We start from the raw sequence: 21,147 nt of genomic DNA on the forward strand, positions 1-21,147 counted from the left end.
AAGAGGCAAAGACAGATTCTGAAGGTGGGACTCATGTGATCCAGCTGCTGAGATGAGGCAGAAGGAAAGCAGAGACCTCTAACCCAACTTGTTGGAAAAACAGCTGAAATTACTACATTCAGCTTATAAGCAATAATAGTCCAATGATAAATTTTTAAAATCCCTGTAAGACTAAGAGTGCTGCCCATTTGCTCCTCTGGTATAGCAGCAAGTACAGTGAAGGGCTAGCACCACAGCTTTATGGAGGGAATGGCCTTTATTTTCCATTTCCAAACCTCATATTTTGTTTTCATTGAGTCAATTATTAATACATTTCTTAAAAAGTTCCATGCATTTAAAGAGAGCTATTTTCCTCCTTAATTTTTTATACCAGCGGGAGATTGACCCTTACCATATTACTGGTAGGTGGATGAACATTTGTCTTTCTTAACTTTTAATATTATCAAAAAGTAAAACTCGCAAAGAAACATTTCATTCTGAAACCAATGTTAGTGCTGCAAAAATAATTTTTTGGAACAATATCTTATGATACAGAAGATCTATGTCATCCAGGGAGCCTCACTGCAAACAATACAAATGGACTCTGCCTGATTTGGGCAAAAAAGGATTTATTGAAAGGCTATTGGTTGGCCTGCACTGTCCAGGACAGCAAATGGGCTCAGAGGTTGTGCACCCAGAGATACAGCCAAAATCATATCACAAAGCTGGTCCTATGTGGACACTGCTGCTGCTGCCACTTAGCATCAGATGTCACAGCTGGCCCAGTTGACACTGTTGGCATTATGCGTTGGATACTGCTGTAGATGTGGCTGGCCATGCTATCTTTAGAAACTAGACATGGCTGCTACAGTCACAAGCAGAAATGTTCCCTTCTCTCTTCTTATTTGCAAAATTAGCCCCCAATTTCAAAGTCCATGGGTTTGAATCTAGAGTATATACCCATGTTGCATGGAGGACTGGAAAGTAAGTATCTAGCATTTTGGGCTTCTGGGGTAAATGGTGAGGTTTGACTTCCAGCAAGACTCAAAAGGAGGTGAGGAATTTCCCAAACAGAAAGAAGGGGAAAAAAAAAAACATAAAAACAGTGACCACTACAGTCCACACCTTTGACTGCCTAACTACATTTATTCTCTTCTTTATTTATCTTTACTTATGTGTCTACCTAATGTGATGCAGATATATCCAAAACAGCAAAAAACACACTCAACTGCTCTCCCAAGAGAAACCAGTATGTAATCAGTTACGGCATCCAGCTTCAAGTCCAGAACTTTTGGGTAATGATGTTCATTCATTTCCCAGTTCAATCATAATCCCATCTTGATATAAACTATAGATTACATTGTTCAAATTTATTACCACCACTTAATATAAAATAATGGACAGAAAGAAAATATAAAAGGAAAATTAGTTAAAATATAAATATGTGTCATATTTTACCAATTTAAAATACATTTTTCCAATAATCTACCATGTCTGAAATCAATCAATAGCATCTTATAATTGCTATCAACTGGGTGGCAATTGTGATGTAATTCTCATTGCCTTAGTAGTACCTTAACTGATTTTTTAGAAAAATTTTAGTGCATGCAGAAGAGTGACATGTGATGGAAATTTGTGTCTAAAACCCCAAAATCTCTCTCTCAAGGTATAAAATAAAAATTCTAAGTGAAAGCAAGCAGCATCACATCATAGTTCAGTGGGAAGTGTTTTTCTTTCATAGAAATAAAGGTACATAAATATGCATTGGAGAGTCAATGAAATATAGTACATAATATGGAAAAAAAAGCGGGGGCAGATACCACAATATGCGTTTCTGCAATTGATTACAAATTGGCAGTTGCCATATAGCAACAATTTCCTTATTTCACCAGCCATCCCATGTTCCCTTTCCCTCCAGTCTACATCTTGGATTGTCAGTATTCTTTCCCTGGTGGAGTGACCTAGACTGTTATTACTAAGGGATCAGAGCCAAAAGGTAGTCCTGTTTATGTAAGGTTGTTGAAATATTTCATTAAATTTTTATTGTAGACATGGCAGTGTGGAAGGTACCCCAGAGACCCTCTTTGTTCCACCCATACTCTTTCCTTCTAAACATTAGAAGCAACCCCATTTACTCTCTATAGACACGATCAATCATTTAATCCAATAGCGTAAACCATTTTTTCCTGCTTACCAAGTTTTTAGAAGATATAAGCATGGTCAAATGGCAATCTCAGTTTCTTATTCAATGGAATACTGTTTCTCCCCTGGTGGATGCATCTTTTTTTTGAGGTACTAAAACCTCTAAACCAGCAAGGTTCAGAATTACGGAAATGAGAAGCAAATAATTTGCAAATGGATCATTATAAGTAATAATGAGTGACCAACTCCTACTTCCACAGCTTGGTTTTTAGGATGTATTGTGGCTATGAGGGAAAAAGAGCAACAGTTTTGGTTGATATTTCAGAGCAGTGGCTCTCAAACTTTAATGTGCACCAATACTTTTTAGAGGGTCTGTTTAAACATCCGTTGCTGTGCCCACTCCAAGACTTCCTGATTCAGTAGTTCTAGGATGAAGCTAGATTATTTGCATTTCTCACAAGCACCCAAGTGATGCTGATGTCGCTGGTCTTGGAATCACCTTTTGAGAACTACTGGTTCAGAGAATATGTCACATTCTAAAGGACAGTGTCACAATTTTGCATTTTGTCTTATAGCTGTTTGTCTATTTCTAGTTAATAAACATATGGTAAGTCATAAGCATAAGCTCTACTGGTTGTTTAATTAAAAATGGGTGTCCAGATCAAAAGTAATGTGTACAAGGTACCATGATGGTGTGTAAGTAAGATGCCTTTATAATTTGTCATCTGAACTGGAGTGCTTTTGAGGGTGATGAGGGCTACTAATTACACCAGGAAAACAGCAGTAAACTGGAACTGACTTGGGCAAACCAGGTATGATCCCCCTTTGTACGAGGTATTTAGTATATACAGCATGGTTGTACTAGCAAGTGTTAGACAGGCATGTTAGGAGACTGGGCACAGAGTGGTTCATGCCTGTAATCCCAGCACTTTGGGAGGCTGAGGTGGGCGGATCATCTCAGGTCAGGAGTTCGAGACCAGCCTGGCCAACATGGTGAAACCCCATCTCTACTAAAAATACAAAAATTAGCCTGATGTGGTGGCACATGCCTGTAATTCCAGCTACTCGGGAAGCTGAGGCAGAAGAATTGCTTAAACCCGGGAGGTTACAGTGAGCTGAGATCACGCCACCGCACTCCAGTCTGGGTGACAGAGCGAGACTCTGTCTCAAAAAAAAAAAAAAAAGAAAAGAAAAAGAAATGTTAGATAGGAAATTAAAATCCAAATCCAGAATAAGTAACCACTACAGTAAGGACGAATTTCTATCTCTTCTCTGATGATACACAGCCAATAAATTAACCTGCCTCCCTGTGGCTGAATGGCCTCCTGGAATATGACATCATGTCAGAGGTTCAAGATTTACTTCTGCTGCTATCTAGTTGGGCACTCAGCAGTGATAGCCAGCATTGGTGATGGAAAGTCCATATTGTTGAGCTTGTGCATACTCTGCATCCAAGTTGCTGTAGACACTTTTTTCGTGAGCCCATTGAGTGAGCCCCAGGATCAATGGGGAAGGAGACTGACTAACATTTGCAGGGTGGATTATTTTGTCCACCGGCTTACTAAGCCTCCAGAGGGCTTTTTGTTGTTGTTGTTGTTGTTGTTAGCAGTTAAGATATTTTTGACTTCAAAAAAATAAAAACCTTGGACAGTTGATATAAACAATTAAGAATTTGTTACTTCACATGTTAAAAAGTTCTCTAAGATACGGTGGCTCAAGAGGTAGTGGATTAGATGGCTCAACAATTTCATTAAGGATCCAGGTCCTTCCCATCTTTTCGCTTTGCAATCTTGAGCATATAACCTTAGCATCTTTCATAGTCATAAGTAGACTAAGGTGCTTCAGGAGACACATCTTCACACTAACATCTAAAGGCAGAAAAGGGGACTATCTATTGTTTGTATTTTAGTAGATAAACCCCCATTGAACTAACCCCACAGCAGACTCCCTTCAATTTCTCATTGGCTAAAATGGGGTTGTATGGCCCTTTTTGAGGCTCACAAGGGGAATAGAATCACCATGATCACTTAGACTCGCTGATTCATCTGCAAGGGTAGAGGTGTGGTCAGCCTTCTCTGGAGCATAAAGTCACATGGAGAAACTTGGACACCTGTACAAATCTGAAGTTTTGTTCACAAAGAAGGGGTATAGCTATTGGATTGACAACCAATGTTGTCACATTTATATGAATCCCAAATGTCTTCATATGATAGTCCCATTTTGAGACCCATCCAGATACTTGTCACCAGTCCTCTGGTCTTTTTCTTTCCACTTCCATGAAAATCTGACCAAACTATTTGTTACTGTCCATCAGCATTTCTCTCTTTGCTAGAAAAATCAAGGACGATGTACCACTCAAGCTCTGCATACTAGGATAATTTTCCTTCTCCACCTTCACTTTGGTGGGACTGAGTGGAACTGAGTAGCACTTCAGTAATCTATTTTGTACATTCACTTTTAGTGATGCCAGCTTACTCTCAGAGCTATATGTAAACTATGCTAGTTTTCTTCAGTTAACTGGTACTAGAGAACTATTCATGAAGTCGTGATGGCTGGTGGAGAGGTGGCGGTGTGGCATGAGGATGAATGCCAGGAAGAAAATCCATCAGTATGTGAAACTTGAGCTCTCAGGACATGCTCAGATGCACTCACGTATATACTATTTCCACTTGAGTATGTCTGACTTTACAGCTGGGTAGATCAGATAACATTCACTTCATGATAGGCAGCTTGTGTTTCATAGTCACCTGGTTTCTATCAAGGCCCAGTATTAAGCCAAGTGCTATTCCTTCAAAGAAGAATGAATGGCTACTCACTGAAGAAGTTACAGCTTTGCTCTAAAACCCTGACGTTCCTGCTGCAAACTTCATATTCAGTCTTTCTGCAGACTCATTTGATTTTTTAGTACCACCGGTCCCACTGGGTCCTAAGGGCCATATAAAAAAAGCTGCAGCCTGGACCAGCTGGAACCTTCCTCTGGGCCCTATTCAAAGCTGTCAGCCTTTCAGATCACTCAAAAAAAGGAGCTAAAGGTCATACAAAATGTGATATATGTTGCTTCTAAAATCCAGAGAACACCATCCATCATAGTACTTTTTTCTAGAGGTGAGAAATAAATTGTTCTTGACACTGAAAGGATAAATTCACGTCATGCAACACTGGATCCCAAGAAACATCACTGAATTATCATGAGATTTATTTCTACTTTCTGGCATGCATGGTCTTAATCTAAAATACTAGTCACTTTCTGTTCTCCAGAGTCATCATAATATTATCTTCAACACAGCCCTGGATGATATGACAAAGTTCCTTTAGAGCAACTTATGGCACAGAGAATAGAGAAGTAACATAACTCTGAGTTGAAAACATAGTTCTGCTGTTTTAGGTAAAGTCATACTACTTCTGATGTTCTTTCTCTCTTTGTTGAAGCAGAAAAAAAAAAAAAAAAAAGGATTGTCCAGATGAAAGCTGCAATCAATATCCCACAGTGTGTCTTGATTTGTTGTGATAAGGAGACTACATTTGAAAGATCATATATACTTGAAAGACAAGTTATCACTTGACTTAGCCTACAGTTATCCCCTGGAATTATCTAAGACTCATCCGTCTTTCTCACTGGCCAGCAGTTGAAGAGTTAAGTGGGGATGTGATAGGAAGCACAGTGACCTCCAGCTCTATGATTTCCCCAGGAATGTAGTGCAAAAAAAAAAAAAAAATTACAGCAATTTTTTCAATGAAGTATAACAGAATATTTTTTGATTTACTATCTTGACAATGAAGGTAACCCTCTGAGCTTTCACAAAGTCATTCTGAACCATGATAACTGTGTTAGACTCCATTCTATAGGTCAGAGGGTCAGTGTCAGAATTCTATCAATTTGCTGAGGTCATTTTTACTAATAATACGTCCAGAAACTGAAAATAATCCTAGCGAGGGTTCAGGGGCTTATTAGAATGCATTTGTGTTCAGTGCAGTGGACCACTCTAAGTATTTTAAATACAAAGAGTCTTAAGACAGAGAATGAAGTGCTTACAAAATCACTGGAAGGACTAGAGAGGCAAGTATCAGAAGGGCACCATGGGCCAGGTGCAGTGGCTCATGCCTATAATCCTAACACTTTGGGAGGCTGAGGTGGGAGGATCACTTTAGCCCAGGAGTTTGAGATCAGCCTGGGCAACATAGCAAGACCCCCATCTCTACAAAAAAATTAAGTAATTAGCCGAGCATGGTGGCACATGCCTGACGTTCCAGCTACTCAGGAGTCTGAGGTGGGAGGATCACTTGAGCCCAGGAGGTCAAAGCTGTAGTGAGCCGTGATCACACCACTGCATGTCAGACTGGATGACAGAGCAAGACCTTGCCTCAAAAAAGAAAAGAAATAAAAAGACACCACCAGAACGACTGAGTTCAAGAACACAACACCAAAGCTATAGCCACTAATCCTGGAGGATTTTCCAATACTCAACTGAATTAGACACCTGGTGGGCTGCTCATCTGTTTTTCCTTGTAAATCCATTATATGTAAAAGATTTCTGGAGATGTTTGAAGGATGTATTATTTTGAATGCCATGCCAACTCTACTGCTACTATTATTATTAATATTATTATTATTTTTTTTGAGATGGAGTCTTGCTCTGTCATGCAGGCTGGAGGAGTGCAATAGCATGATCTCGGCTCACTGCAACCTCGCCTCGTGGGTTCAAGCGATTCTTCTGCCTCAGCCTCCTGAGTAGCTGAGACTACAGGCACGCACCACCACGCCCGGCTAATTTTTGCATTTTTAGTAGAGACGGGGTTTCACCATGTTGGCCACGCTGGTCTTGAACTCTTGACCTCAAGTGATCTGCCTGCCTCAGCCTCCCAAAGTGCTGGGATTACAGGCGTGAGCCACCGTACCAGGGCTCTACTGCTATTATTATAATGAGCATGCCCACCGTAAATTTGCCAGTTAGGTGCCATTATTTGCCCTTTTCCATCTTAGTGTCACTATTGAAATCAGGAGCCCTTTTCAACCACAGAATATTCTCTTTTTACCCCAGCACATGAAAACCACCAAAGTGCCTTTTAAGATACCTGTGTAATTCTTGAGCCCCTGTTATAAAAAAAGGTTTCTCAATTGGGGTTTCTATTAGGAAGGAGGAAGAGAAAAGGTCCATATGATGGAACATCTATTGAACCTAAAAATGTTCTCTCTCACCCAGTAGGCAGAGAAGAATAACAGTAATATAGCATTTTAGGGCTAATGCTCAATCTTGGAAACAAATGCATTAATATTTTGCTTTATATTTACTCTCCATGGATAGCTCTGCTTTGGCATAATAGGGCTTTTACTTTCTGGAGGAAATTCTATTCTTTTTTTTTTTTTTTTAATCATTCACTATGACTAATTGGATATATACCTACAAAATGACTACCTCTTATTTACCTAAATTTTAAAAATTTTGGCTGGACACAGTGGCTCATGCCTATAATCCCAGCACTTTGGGAGGCTGAGGTAGGAGGATTACTTGAGCTCAGGAGCTCAAGACTAGCCTTGGCAACATAGGGAGACCCCATCTATACAAAATATTTTTTAAATTAGCCAGGTGTGGTGATACACGCCTGTGGTCCCAGCTCCTCAGAAAATTGAGGTGGGAAGATCACTTGAGCCTGGGAAGTCAAGGATGCAGTGAGCCGTAATTGCACCACTGCACTCCAGCTTGGGTAACAGAGGGAGACCCCATCTCAAAAAGAAAAAGAATTAATTGCAATTTCAGTTACAAAGTAGTTGAAACAAGTGGGAGAAAAAAGTAATGTGTGCATTTCTTTATGTAGACCTTTTGATAAAACCTACACTTTCTAAAACAAGTTAACATTTTTCAAATGTGGTGAATTAAAAAGAGTCACAAAATTGTTTACAACTTTTTTCATCAAGAGCTAGAGTTGGCCGGGTGCAGTGGCTCATGCCTGTAATCCCAGCACTTTGGGAGGCCAAGGCAGATGGATCACAAAGTCAGGAGATTGAGACCATCCTGGCAAACACGGTGAAACACCGTCTCTACTAAAAATACAAAAAAATTACCCGGGTATGGTGGCGGGCACCTGTAGTCCCAGCTACTCGGGAGGCTGAGGCAGGAGAATGGCATGAACACAGGAGGCAGAGCTTGCAGTGAGCGTAGATCGCGCCACTGCACTCCAGGCTGAGCGACAGAGCAAGACTCCATCTCAAAAAAAAAAAAAAAAAGAGCTGGAGTTTATTTTACCACCCCTTCAATTTGAGCTGTCCTTATAACTTGCTTTTACCAATAGAATGCTGCGGAAGTGATGATTTGTGACTTCTGAACAAGACCTCAAGAAAACCTAGCAAAACAAATAAATCAGTTTTTTGGGGGGGATGGGGGGAGAGGGTTAATTTGTTATTTCTGTAGTTCTTTATTTTATTTGCTTATGTATTTTTCTTTTCTTTTTGTCTTTTTTGAACAAATACATTGTTATTTTAAGCCACTAAGTTTTGCGGTAGTCTTTACGCAGTAATAAAAAACTGATATCCCCACCCTTTCATAAGGATTCGTGTGCTATCATTTTACTGGAATGTGGGGAAGAAGCCAACTAAAAAGCATGTTGTTATTCAACCACACTTAATTAAAAATCAAACCTTACAGATAAAAGTTTTTTGAACTCCTAGCCTCAAGTGAGCCTCCCACCCAGCCTCCCAAAGTGCTGGAACTACAGGCATAAGCCACCAGGCCCCACCAGATAACTTTTTCAAAGAGGAATAACTTAAAAACTCAGTCCTATTTTATATGCAGAAAAACAGAAATAGCATATAATCTCTATGGGAGTGAAATATAAGAATGTAACTCCTTGCATCCCTGTAAAATATAATGCGATGACTCAGAGCAGGGACTGGGAAAATGCTATTCCACTCCTGTTTACTGCAAATGCTTTATGAGCGCCTACCACATGCTCTTGTATTATAATATCTGGTAGGTACTTTTGGGTGAGGGTTATGTGGGGAAATGAAAGTGAAGATGAGGAGGTGAAAGCTCCATTAATAAAATAAAATCTTTAACCAATTAAAATTTTAAAAATGTATTTAATGTTATCTGTATCTCATCATTCTTAATAGGTACATCATATTCTAATGACCCATGTATTATTAGATAATACATGTATATAATTCATGAATAAAAATGTATCTCTGTTGAGCAAATGCTCAAAAATTATTTATACGCATATGTGAATGATCAAAAAATATAGAGGATGGACTAGGAAACATGGTGGCCCTTTTAAGAGACAAATATAGAAGCAAACTATACCTGTCACGTAATATAAATAAACACACACATGCCTACAAGATATCGTGTAACCGGCGTGGCAAAGTCACTGGGAAAGGCATACCTATCTGTAATTATTGACCTACTCTGGGCTATGACATTACACTAAGCTCTTTGGAGGAATCAAAGATGAAATTAGAAGTTTTCTTGACTAACATCCAATTCTTTTGGAATTTCCTTTTTGGGGCATGTTATTTTAGGGTCATTCTAAGGGTTCATGCCTATAATAAAATACCATAAAAATATCCCTGGAGCTACCCTGCCTACTGGTTCATTTTCTGAGTGGACTCAACAGACTGGTGGCTTGGGGTTTGTTCTGGGCCCCTTGCCTCAGGAGCACCCTGGTGTGACCTCACACACCACAAAAGAGCCTAGTGGGTTTTTTTTGTTTGTTTATTTTGTTTTGTTTTTTTGTTTTGAGACAAAGTCTTGCGCTGTCGCTCAGGTTGGAGTGCAGTGGTTTGATCTCCGCTCACTGCAACCTCCACCTCCTGGGTTCAAGTGATTCTCCTGCCTCAGCCTCCCAAGTAGCTGGGACTACAGGTGCCTGCCACCACGCCCAACTCATTTTTGTATTTTTAGTAGAGACAGGGTTTCACCGCCTTGGCCAGGCTGGTCTCAAACTCCTGACTTCAAGTGATCCTCCCGCCTCGGCCTCCCAAAGTGCTGGGATTAGAGGCTTGAGCCACCATGCCTGGCCAGAAGAGCCTAGTTTTAAGCGAGAGTTCATGGTACTGGGGCATTTTATTCCTCCATTTGCCTAGCAGCTTCCACTGCAGATGTTTTCTTACCCTTCTGGCTATTTTCACCTTTCTTTCAGTGGCTTTTTTCCCCCATTTTTTAAAATTCGCAGTCTTCCTATTTCTAAGTATTTACCATATTTCTGTTCATGCTTTTTCCCTGACTTTTATTTTTCACCCCTTCTTAGCCCTCTCTCCCAACCACATCTGTTTTACTCCCTTTCATTTTTCCCCCATTCCTTTATTCCCTGCTGTCCTGTTTTTCTTTGTTCAATTCAGAACATCAGCCAGAAGCTTCCCTGTTGCTAAGTAACCATGTCACCCACACACCCCTTTCCATTCTCAACTTATTTCTTCTGTTTTAATAAACTCATGGGGCCGAATGGTCTCTAAAAGAAAACGAGAGGTGCTGCTGTCTTCTCTTCATGCAGCAGAGATGCATACCCTCTCATATCCTGCCTTTTCTTATTAGATTTTGACTTCTTGTTTTATTGATAATTGCCCCAGACTGTGAGATAACACTAAATAAGCACAAAATATCCTTTTGGGCTAAGACAATTTGCAGAAGGGAGGAAGAGATATAATTTCTGCAGAAGGAACAATGAAAATGTTTAAAATATAGTTACAAGGCGTTGCATGGGCTCATTGAAGGGTGTTTGCCTTGACCCCAGAATCAAATCCAGCCCTCCCTAGTGAAGGGTTTCCATTAGGGATCAAGTTAGCTAGCAAGTCCCTCTTAACATATCCTTATATTGTTGAGTTGTGAGGAAGCTACTAATGGTGTGGTAAGTGCGATTTGCACAAAATGAAAGATAAAACAATACAAGAAATCACTATGTGGTTTTCTAAATCTCAATCCTTTTCCAGACATCAATCTGACATGACACTTGTGCCAAAGGCATAATTGGAGGTGTGTTAGCTCTTCTCACAACATGTTCTTGAAGGATTCCAAGTCTTCTGGCACATTCTAATAATTTAATGGGAATGGTAACTCCATATGTCCAAAAACTAGGGCAGAGTAAGAGATACCAGATTTGAAAAAAATCTTTTCACCCTTGCAATACCATAGATAATTTCCTTCCCTGGTGTGAATTCTTTCTCTGTCCTCTTGCATTTATGCAATGCCTAGGAGGCCTTTCCTGCTAAGTCCACCCCCACATTGTTGCTCTCAGCTTTTTGCCTACAGTGAGCACTGTGCTAATTGGGTAGCTTCGAGAGCTGCTTCTTAAGAAGTATCACAGCCTTCCACGTAGGTGTGTGTCCCAGCTCCTCAGGTAGTGCTCTCTGTCAGAGAAGGGCTTGTATCCAGCATGTAATGAATACTCAATAAGTTGCCTTAAATTGAACCACAGAACACAGACACTCTGACAGGGGGATTATTTTTAGTTTCATTTTCTAGATAGAAGAACAGTGGTTTTCTTCATATTAAAGTCTAAGTTCATCAATCAAAGTGCCAGAAATGAAGCTTATGCATTTCCATCACTGTCCTGAAATGCAGATGGAGCATTTCAGTAGAGGGAAATTTCAAAAGTTTTTTTGTCAAGACCTGTTGATATTCTGAAAGCAGAAACCCTATAAGACTAAAACCCACTCTAAGGTATTCTAAGAATGCCTAGCCAGAACTAGAATTGGCAAGCTACTAGTTTTCCTTCTAGAATCGAGCCCCTTTGAGATGTTAGGTCTTCTGAAAGTTTCAGAAAATTTTAATATAATTTCAACTTTTATCATAGGGTAACCTCAACTGATGAAACATACATTTGAACCTCCTGGAAGTTTTATTTTATGTACCACTTACTTTAAATTATACAAAACCTTCACTGTCTTCCAGTATTCAATTCTCTTTTAACTTTTCTTCTCTCAACTTGAGATATCAGGCAACACCACCATGTCATATTTTCTTTGCTTACATTTTTGAACATCTAAATCCTTTTTTCCTTTCCATCCTCCTCACCAATGTGGTCTAGTCTCATAGGGAACTTTTCTCTCCAATCACAATCCCCTTCTCTTCCACTTCTCACTTAGCTACTCTTCCCACACCCCAAAAAGACTCTCGCTTTGTGATTCCAGTCCTAGAATTATTTCCCTATTAGTGTCTTCCTCACTTCACTGCTTCCCTACCCCATGGAGCTCTCACGAGCCAGCCCTTTAACCACTCTCTTCAGTATCTCAGTTCCCTTGCCCCTCATTGGCCTGGCAACTCCCCAACCTTGAATGAGTTCATCTTCATGTCTCCCTGTCTGAGCCCAGGCTCTCTCTCCTGGAGAGAGATCACAACCCTGCCATGGATGGCATTCCAACTCTGTGACCCCAAGTACTGGTCCCTCCAGGCTGGTCTCAGCAGTTCTGTGTTTCCTTCTCATATTCCTCCTCATCTGCTTTTTTTTTTCTTTTCTTTTCTGAGACAGGCTCTTACTCTGTCACCCAGACTGGCACGATCTCAGCTCATTGCAGCCTCAACTTCCCAGGCTCAGATGATCCTCCCACCACCTCAGCCTCCCTAGCAGCTGGGACTACAGGTGTGCGCCACCATGCCCGGCTAGTTTTTGTATTTTTTGTAGAGATAAAATTTTGTCATGTTGCCCAGGATGCAATCAAACTCCTGGGCTTAAGCGATCCTCCCGCCTCGGCCGCCCAAAGTGCTGGGATTATAGCCATGAGCCACTGCACCTGGCCTTAACTCATTCTTTTTAGCTCCACATTCTATTCTACAATAAGGAAGCACCATAACTTACTAAACTACTTTCTTTTTATTAAACTTCATTTTTTGTTATTACAAAGAATGTGCTAATGAGATGCTTATACATTTATTTTTGTTTATATATCTAAGTATTTCTGTAGGATACATAGAAATTTTTAGGTAAAGTGGCTTGAAATTTTTAGGTATAGGAGTTGTTTTTTGCTTGTAAATATATTTAAATATGTGCAAACTTTTATGTATTAAGATAGGCAAAATACGTAAAACCTTAATTCACAGAACAGCAAATCTGAACCAACGAACATATATAAAAATACTCAAGCTCAACTTATAGCCAGGAAAATAAAAATTAAACTTGCAATATCAGTTTATAGCTACTAAACTGGCAAAAATCTAAAAGACCAATACAACCTGTTACTGGTGGAAATATGGGAGAAAGAGTTGTTTTTGTTTTTTGTTTTTTTTTGGGGGGGGGGGAGGAAACAATCTGGCAACCTCTACTAAAATTTAGAAACATATATAGACTTCAACTGACAAACCTACTAACTCTTAGAGTTCAATCCTATAAAATAGAAGTCCAAAAGGTTGGAATATGTAGACAAAGATATCTTTCGGAATATTCATTTCTTCCTGCAAATATTTATTAAGTTCTGACTATATTGCCATCACTTCACAGATGAACAAGGCACAGGCCCTGCCCTTAAGTTACTCACAGCCTATCTGGAGACAGATGAGTACACAAGCAACTGGAGTTCATGAGCGAGGTGTCTAGAAGCAATCTGGGCCTGGGATGAAAGGCTGCAAAGATTTCACTGAAAAACAAATTTGCAAGACTAAAATACAACATGCTTCCAAGGCCTTGGATTAAGTTGTGTGGTCCAGGATAGCTGAACAGAGTAAAGATACCTGGATACGGGGGAAAGATAACCCATAAACTTTTCCCGAAACAAAATTATGTTAATAAAAGTCACAGGTACTCTAATTACTCTGGTGGCAGTGGAGATAGAATATGAGATACACAATGAAAAAAGAACTTACTTTTTGGGAAGAGAATTAAAAGAGTCTGTTATTAAATGGTAGCCAAAATGCTGTTTTTCTCATATGCCTGGCACAGAACATACTCTTGAAAGCTATGTGTTAAATCAATAAAGTATGACATGGGAACAGCATATGAAAAGGTTTAGCTCAGATAAACTTGAATTCAGTCAATAATCTCACCTATTTAAGATTTTTTCCTTGAATAGACTTTTTTCCTTCCTTCCTTCCTCCTTCCCTTTTCCCCACCATTTTTCAGGAGAAAGAAACACTCTGGTCAAATAGGGGTTCTAAATCCTGTTAACCTCATTTTAACCCTGTTATTTCACCATTTAATGACAAGGCAAAACCATCAGCTCTTAAATCATGAACTTTAAATGCCAAAAACAGTGTTGAGCAATTTGTAAAACATGAATGTTATATAGAAAAAGCATGACTAACACTAAAAGCAAACAAACAAAACAGATAGTTCATTAGAAACTGGTAATATAGAATTTTGTACCTAACAGATCTCGGAAAGAGATTGACAGCCCAAGGAGAAACAAGAGCAGCACATCTAGATGAAGGCACATTTTCTCCCCAACTGCTGTCATTAAAGGAAAAACCATGAGCATGAGTTCTCGTATGGGAGGGTAGGGACCTCCATGAAATCATGAGAGCATTCCCGGAGTCTAAGTGCTGTCTGGCCTTGCTCCCACATCAACAGCAAAACAACTGCATAGCAACCTACATTTGCCCATTTCCTCACTCATTAATGTCTGTCCGGAGGAAACACCCCTGCCAGTCCCTGTCTGCTTTGTAAAGTATGTCAAACAGGAGTTGAGCGTGTACGCCAGATTGGGGAGCGACACATGCTGGCATTTCCCAGCGCATGCGGCTCCCCTCGGCTTTCTGGAGCACTGCCTTTTGGCAACAGAGCAGCTAGAGCTCCTCTCCCCTCCCCCATTTCCTCTCATAAAGATAACCGGTAACAACAATCGGCGTGTGTGTGTGTGTGTGTGTGTGTGTGTGTGTGTGACCTCCCAGTTGGCCAAGTACCCTTTACATCCAGTGACCTGTTTTATGAAGAATAGGAAAGAGTTTCCAGCTTATTTTCTGCATTCTCAGGAGTACGCAGAGCTCACAGTAAATGCAGAGTAACAATCACTTCTAAAACAAAGAAAAAAACACTCTAAATTCTGCTCTGCAAAGACCATTTGCCATCTGTTCCTTTCCCCCTGACAGGGCTGCTTATCAGGACTCCAGCAAGGACACCATCATAGCAGTCTAGATCGGAGTACTTTTCCTCTGATGAAGGGGGTATTTCCTTGAACTTTCCCGTCTGCTTCTAAGCAAGAGGTATAAAATATTATCTATAAAATAAGACTAGCAAGTGACTCACAGTGAATAAAAATAAATCAGGGTGCAGTTTGTCATCATCTTTAAGAGAAAAAAAAGGAAAATGCTCCACAATTGGAGAAACAACTCACTTTTTCAAACCTCCTCAAGGAACGTCTTCAAATGATAGGCAGGAAATGGGTATGTGGGGGTTAAGTTAAGCTCAAGTAAACTCAAGCGGCAAGAGCATGATCCAGCCCCATCATGCATATTCATAAGAGGCAACCTGAGCTTCCGTGTAAAACCACAGTGTGACCGTGTTTCCTGCACACACTTTGCATCCCACACAGCCCGGACACGCTGCAGCACTGGAGAGGCCCAATGCCTTGCTTTATAACATGGCTCAGAGGCACAATAATTGTTCACTGATAACTTAACCTACACATTGACCAGATGTTCTCCGTAGGCCTTATGACAGCTCAAGAAGTATCTGTCAGGATGGAGTTTGGAAGTCATCATTGTGTAAGTGTGAATCTCAAGGCTTTGGCTACTAAGAAGCAAAAATGGAATATGGTTATTTGTTTTCAGTAAAGTGTTGGGCATTTATTGCTAATACTCTAATGGAGAAATAGGTCAGTCTAACCAACATGGGAAGACGATAACACTCTATATACTGCTTCTCTTCTCAACAGACTTTCTACCACAAAATACCCATAGTTTCAGCTGCCAGAAAATATAAACCAAAGGCCTTGTTTCGGTGGGATTTGAGGGGGCATCGATAGTATGGTGGTGAACATAATTGCTTTTCAGCAGAATTTGGGGAGGCATGTACTGGGTTTTTTCATTCATTCACTCAACAAATATTTATTAAGCATCACTATGTGCCAAGTACTGCCCTGGGCACTTGGAAAAACCACAATGAACAAAACACAAAAGTCCCTGCATCATGAAGCCTATGATTGCTGAGTGTTTCAGACTGCCATGCTCCTCCAGAGAGAAAGAACACTTTATCATGTGCCTGTCATTAAAGGACCTGGACCTTTTTCTTCAATTTCTTTCAAATGCCCTTGATGACTCTGTCAATGAAGTTTGTATGTGTGGCCGTGTGTGCTGTTTGAAAGAGAAGAGAGAGGGAAAGAAGCAACACTGAAACACGATTCAAAACGTGATAGAAAGATTTACCTTTATGATTAGGAAAGCCACAAAGACATGAGTACTGGGAAACACAAAAGAACACTAGTGCAGATGGAAAAATCTATTTGTTCTATTAGGAAGATGCAAAATATTATCAAGATGTCAACTCTTGGCTGGGCACAGTGGTTCACACCTGTAATCCTAGCACTTTGGGAGCCCAAGGCGGATGTATCATCTTATGTCAGGAGTTCAAGACCAGCCTGACCAACATGGTGAAACCCTCTTTCTACTAAAAAAAAAATACAAAAAAATTAGCCAGGCATGGTGGTGCATGCCTGTAATCACAGCTACTTGGGAGGCTGAGGCAAGAGAATCACTTGAACCTGGGAGGCAGAGGTTGCAGTGAGTCGAGATCATGCCATTGCACTCCAGCCTGAGCGACAAGAGCGAAACTGTTTCAAAAATTAAAAAAAGATGTCAACTTTCCTGATTTAAGCTATAAATTTGATATACGATAAAAATTTCATAATGGTCTTATGAACTAGATAAGTTGATTCAAAGCACAAAGAAAAATCTGAAGGGAAAAAATCTAATGAGGGAGGAACTAGCTCTACCAGATGCTGAAATATAAAGTTTTGATAACCAAAAGTGTACACTAACTCATAAATAGACGAAACAGTGGAACTGAATGAAACACCGGGAAACAATTCCAAATCCATTTGGGAATTAAATATCTGACCAACATGGCACATTGCCTACAGGTCTGTTGACCTCAGCAGCATTGTCAGCCATGCAGTGTGGTCCTTCACTTCCTTCTCATTAGGAGGCTTGGAGCTAACCAGAGGCTGTGGGCTCAGGAGTAAGAAAGAACACCAGGCTTAGATAGCTAGACACTGGAGCACCAATCTTGCTCTACCACCTGTAGCTTGGTGACCTTGTGTTGAGCTTTGGTTTCATTGTCTACAATATGAGGATAATGAAATCTATCGCAAAGCATTATTGTGAAGATAAGTTTATATAATATATGAATCTACCTAACAAATATCAAGTTCTTAACAAAATAAACATATTCTAATTGAATAGCTTAATGGGCATCTTAACTCCAGGATGACAGTTTCACAATCTGTCTGTCTGCAGACAGAAATTGCTTTTTAAAAATCTCAAATCCTTTTTTTTTTTTTTTTTTTTTTTTGCCATTCAACATGTAAGTAAGATTTAGGAAAAAGAAAGAATTATTTTAAAGCTCAGATTTAGAGTCAATGATTTCCTTACAGAGGAAAGTCTTTATAAATAAGATCAAGTTGTTGAGTGGGTGGATGAAATCCAGCAAGAGAAGTTTCAGTTACATAGCACAGGAAAGGATCTTCTGATTTCAGTGTTTTAAAGGAAGATGTGGAGCTTTTTAAAGATGACACTGGACTAAGCATGAGCTGATGGAAACCTGACCTATGTGTAGAGACTGCCCGAGGTTTGGGTGTGGTGCCAAAATGGAGACCCTACTCTTGCACAAAAGAAGCTTGAACAATTTATGGTGAGCGTAGAAGTACAAACAAAATTGCATGTAAATTTTTAATTTCCACCTTTAGTTATATTGTACAATTCAGTGCCTAAGGGATCAAAGGATGTTGAAGAGAGTTTTGGGAAATCACATATACTCTTGGAAAACTTCATGACAAAGGACAATCTTGGGCAGTGTTGGAAAGGGACAACATGGATCACTTGGTGGAAAGTGGCAGGCAGAAGAGTGTGTGGATGCCTCAGAAGTGGGTGTGGTTAAAGGAAGGAACAATAAAGGGTTCGATGGCTGCAATAAGGCATACAAGACAATGAGATGAGTAATAAGCTGACAGAATGCTTGCTGAATAATCCTGATTTAAATTTGTCAGGCAAGTGATGAAAAGAATGTTTGCTGCTGGCCAGGATGGTCTGACCAAGAAAGCTAGACGCAAGAGACCAATAAGGCTATTTCCATTGTCTAAATAACAATGCTTAGGTCCAAGCTGGTCTGAACCTGTGAAAACAGAGACAGTGCACAGCTTTGAAAATCCTGTAGGACAAGGAATCATGGAATTGGTGATTTTTCTGGACAAAATGATAGAGGAAAAGATTTAACAAGGTTAGGATCATAGAAAGCTGACGGGAAGATGGAGCCATTGTCAACAAAGAGAACTTCAGACCTGCTAAGCATTTGTAAGGAGGACAAGGAGAGAAAATAAACTTAGTTTTGGCTGCATTTGGCTGTAGATGACAACAAAGGTAACAACCCAAACTCCATCAGAAACGGAATCAAGACTTTAAATCTAATAAATTCAGAATTCTTAGCAAAAGAATATTGTGCTGTTTCTTTTGTCATGGGGCTAAAATTTTTTCCCATTTGTAACAGGCATAAAATATACTTATGAAAGTCATGCTTATCACTGACCTACATCTTCTGTAAGGAAAATGTATGTTACAGACACCAAGAAGATCTCACCTCCCACCCTCTCTGTGATAGAGAAAATAGCAGAGGAGCACATTTTTGACAATCTTGCTAACAAGGGAAACATTTCATGCAGTATCATCAGCTCCACCATCTGTCTTACTCCCAAGTCCACCAGCTGCTAAAATATATAATTTTCTTTAGGTCATCATTTTGGTCTTTTCTTGGCTACTGGTCATTGAAAAGGTGAGATGTTACTAGGTCATTGTGTGGGCTCCCAGATGGATGCCAGAGATAGGGCCATAGCTGACTGTGATGTGAATATAGGATCTACATAGTCAGCACCTATGTCACAATGTCCCATAAGAAAATCAACATCATTACTTTATAATTCACACCTCACTTTTTATAAATGGATTATTCACCCAATTCACCAGGTTTGACTTTGAATAATCCTCAGGTTTCCCTTCCCCCCAGAACATGTCCTTAAAGAAATTGAAGAATTTTTGTGACAATGTATTATAGTTTTAAATATATTTAGCAGCAGAACTTTTATTTTTCTAAGGAGAACCTCAAGTTATTAAACAGTCAATATTCATTAAGGTCTTTCTCATCTTATTTGAATTTTCAGGAATTGATGGAAATTATGTCATTCCTTGTGAACTTCTGAAAAGCCTGTGGAAATGAAGGCAAGTCCAAAAGAGATCCCAGCATCTTCTGAGCACCCACAGAAGAGTAGAGCTGCCTGATGTGACTACATATAAGAGCCAACATTATATGCTGTTTGATATGCTTTTAAAAACATTAACCACACCTTGTGTTACATAAAAGCAAAGGCTTTAGAGTCGGACAGGCCTGGGTCTGAATCTTGCTGTATGATCTTCAGCAGGTTACTTAGTCTCTCCAAGACTCAGTTGAAACTTCTGTGAAATGGATATAATAATACACATCTTAAAATATTGTTATGAGGGGAAAACGATGTGATATGTGTAAAGAACTAGCATGGTGTCTAATGTATAGTAAGTGCTCAAAAATGGTAGGTAATAATTATACTATTGGAAATAATAATAATTGCCTTACCATATAGGGTGTAATCACCAGAGAGTGTCAGAAGGAACTGCAGAGTTAGTAATGACTAACTGCTAGTTTAGTTAATGAGCTAACAGTCAGTTCATACCAGGCTACTGTGCCCCAGAATGGAATTTCTAACTCTTCTATCATAAATAGCATCAGCAGGTAAGACACTGAGGAGTCAAAATGCCACCTGGGTATGTATTAGTCCATTCTCACACTACTATAAAGAACTGCCAGAGACTGGATAATCTATAAAGGAAAGAGGTTTAATTGACTCACAGTTCTGCCTGGCTTGGGAGGCCTCAGGAAACTTACAATCATGGCAGAAGGTGAAGGGGAAGCAAAGACTTTCTTCACATGGTGGCAGGAGAGAGAACTAGCTAGAGCAGGGAAAACTGCCTTATAAAACCATCAAATCTCATGAAAACTCACTCACTATCACGAGAACAGCATGGGGGAAACTGCCCCTGCCCCCCGTGATTCAATTACCTCCCACCAGGTCCCTCCCTCAACACGTGGGGATTATGGGGATTACAATTCAAAATGAGATTTGGGTGGGGACACAGACAAACCATATGAGGATATAAGGCTCTTCCACGAATACTTTCAGCAGAGTATCTATGATTTTAGTGAGTAGACCTTGACAGCTAAATGAAGCTTTCTTCCTTCTTTCAGGATCCTGGGATCTTCTATAGATACTCATTGCCTTATTTTAAGAACCTTCAGAGAAACAGATTCCACAACTTCCCTTAATAACCTATTTCTGTGCTTAGTAATTGTTCCTCTTAGTAAATCTTCTGAGCTAATCTGAATCCTCTGTGCTCTAATTTAAGGCCAGTCATCTCACATTTAATTCAGATCTTATTGATACCTGTATCACTATTAAACCAAATTGCAACTAGAAATATTGACAAATGTGTTATCATGGAGCTTTCAGCATGAGCATATGCTTTTGACAATCAACTGTGATGAGTTAACATGCCAGAGAGTGTCATTGTTCATGTAATCAGAGATATATTAGCAGTGTTCTCTTAAAGGCACAACCCCAGTTCATCTTTGACAACTGTCACACACTGACTCGTGTGACATGAATCAGAAATAAGCAGCATTTTAAAAGTCAGCAAAATGAAAGGAACAACATCTAAGTGTTTTCCGCAGAGTTTTCAACTGCTCTGGCCAAGATGCATCCCAGGGATTTGGTTTTCAAGGTGTTGGCTCCTATTTTTTTATTTTATTTTATTTTATTTTATTTTATTTTATTTTATTTTAAAGACAGAGTCTCACTCTGTCACCCAG

The 21,147-nt window shown here is 39.7% G+C and overlaps 1 protein-coding gene and 1 long non-coding RNA gene across 9 annotated transcripts in view; one reads left to right on the plus strand and one right to left on the minus strand.

Annotated features, from left to right (window-relative positions):
* CEP85L (centrosomal protein 85 like) overlaps window positions 1–15,490 on the minus strand; it is a 235,613-nt gene extending 220,123 nt beyond the window's left edge. For 3 of the 8 annotated variants that reach the window (XM_015137522.3, XM_015137520.3, XM_077999312.1), the window contains exon 1: window positions 15,377–15,490. The gene's annotated coding sequence lies outside the window, so the exon portion shown is untranslated. Of the gene's footprint in view, window positions 1–13,585; window positions 13,685–15,376 lie in introns of those variants that run through there. The other 5 variants (XM_015137521.3, XM_077999313.1, XM_028847060.2 and 2 more) reach the window with 3 other exon arrangements.
* A 79-nt stretch (window positions 15,491–15,569) lies between these two features.
* Window positions 15,570–20,904, plus strand: LOC144340643 (uncharacterized). Its single transcript, XR_013416888.1, has 3 exons — window positions 15,570–15,746; window positions 19,409–19,466; window positions 20,527–20,904. It is a non-coding gene; the product is annotated as an uncharacterized LOC144340643 (long non-coding RNA).
* The last annotated feature ends 243 nt before the right edge of the window (window positions 20,905–21,147 follow it).

Source organism: Macaca mulatta, chromosome 4, assembly GCF_049350105.2.
Source record: "Macaca mulatta isolate MMU2019108-1 chromosome 4, T2T-MMU8v2.0, whole genome shotgun sequence".
NCBI lineage: Eukaryota > Metazoa > Chordata > Mammalia > Primates > Cercopithecidae > Macaca > Macaca mulatta.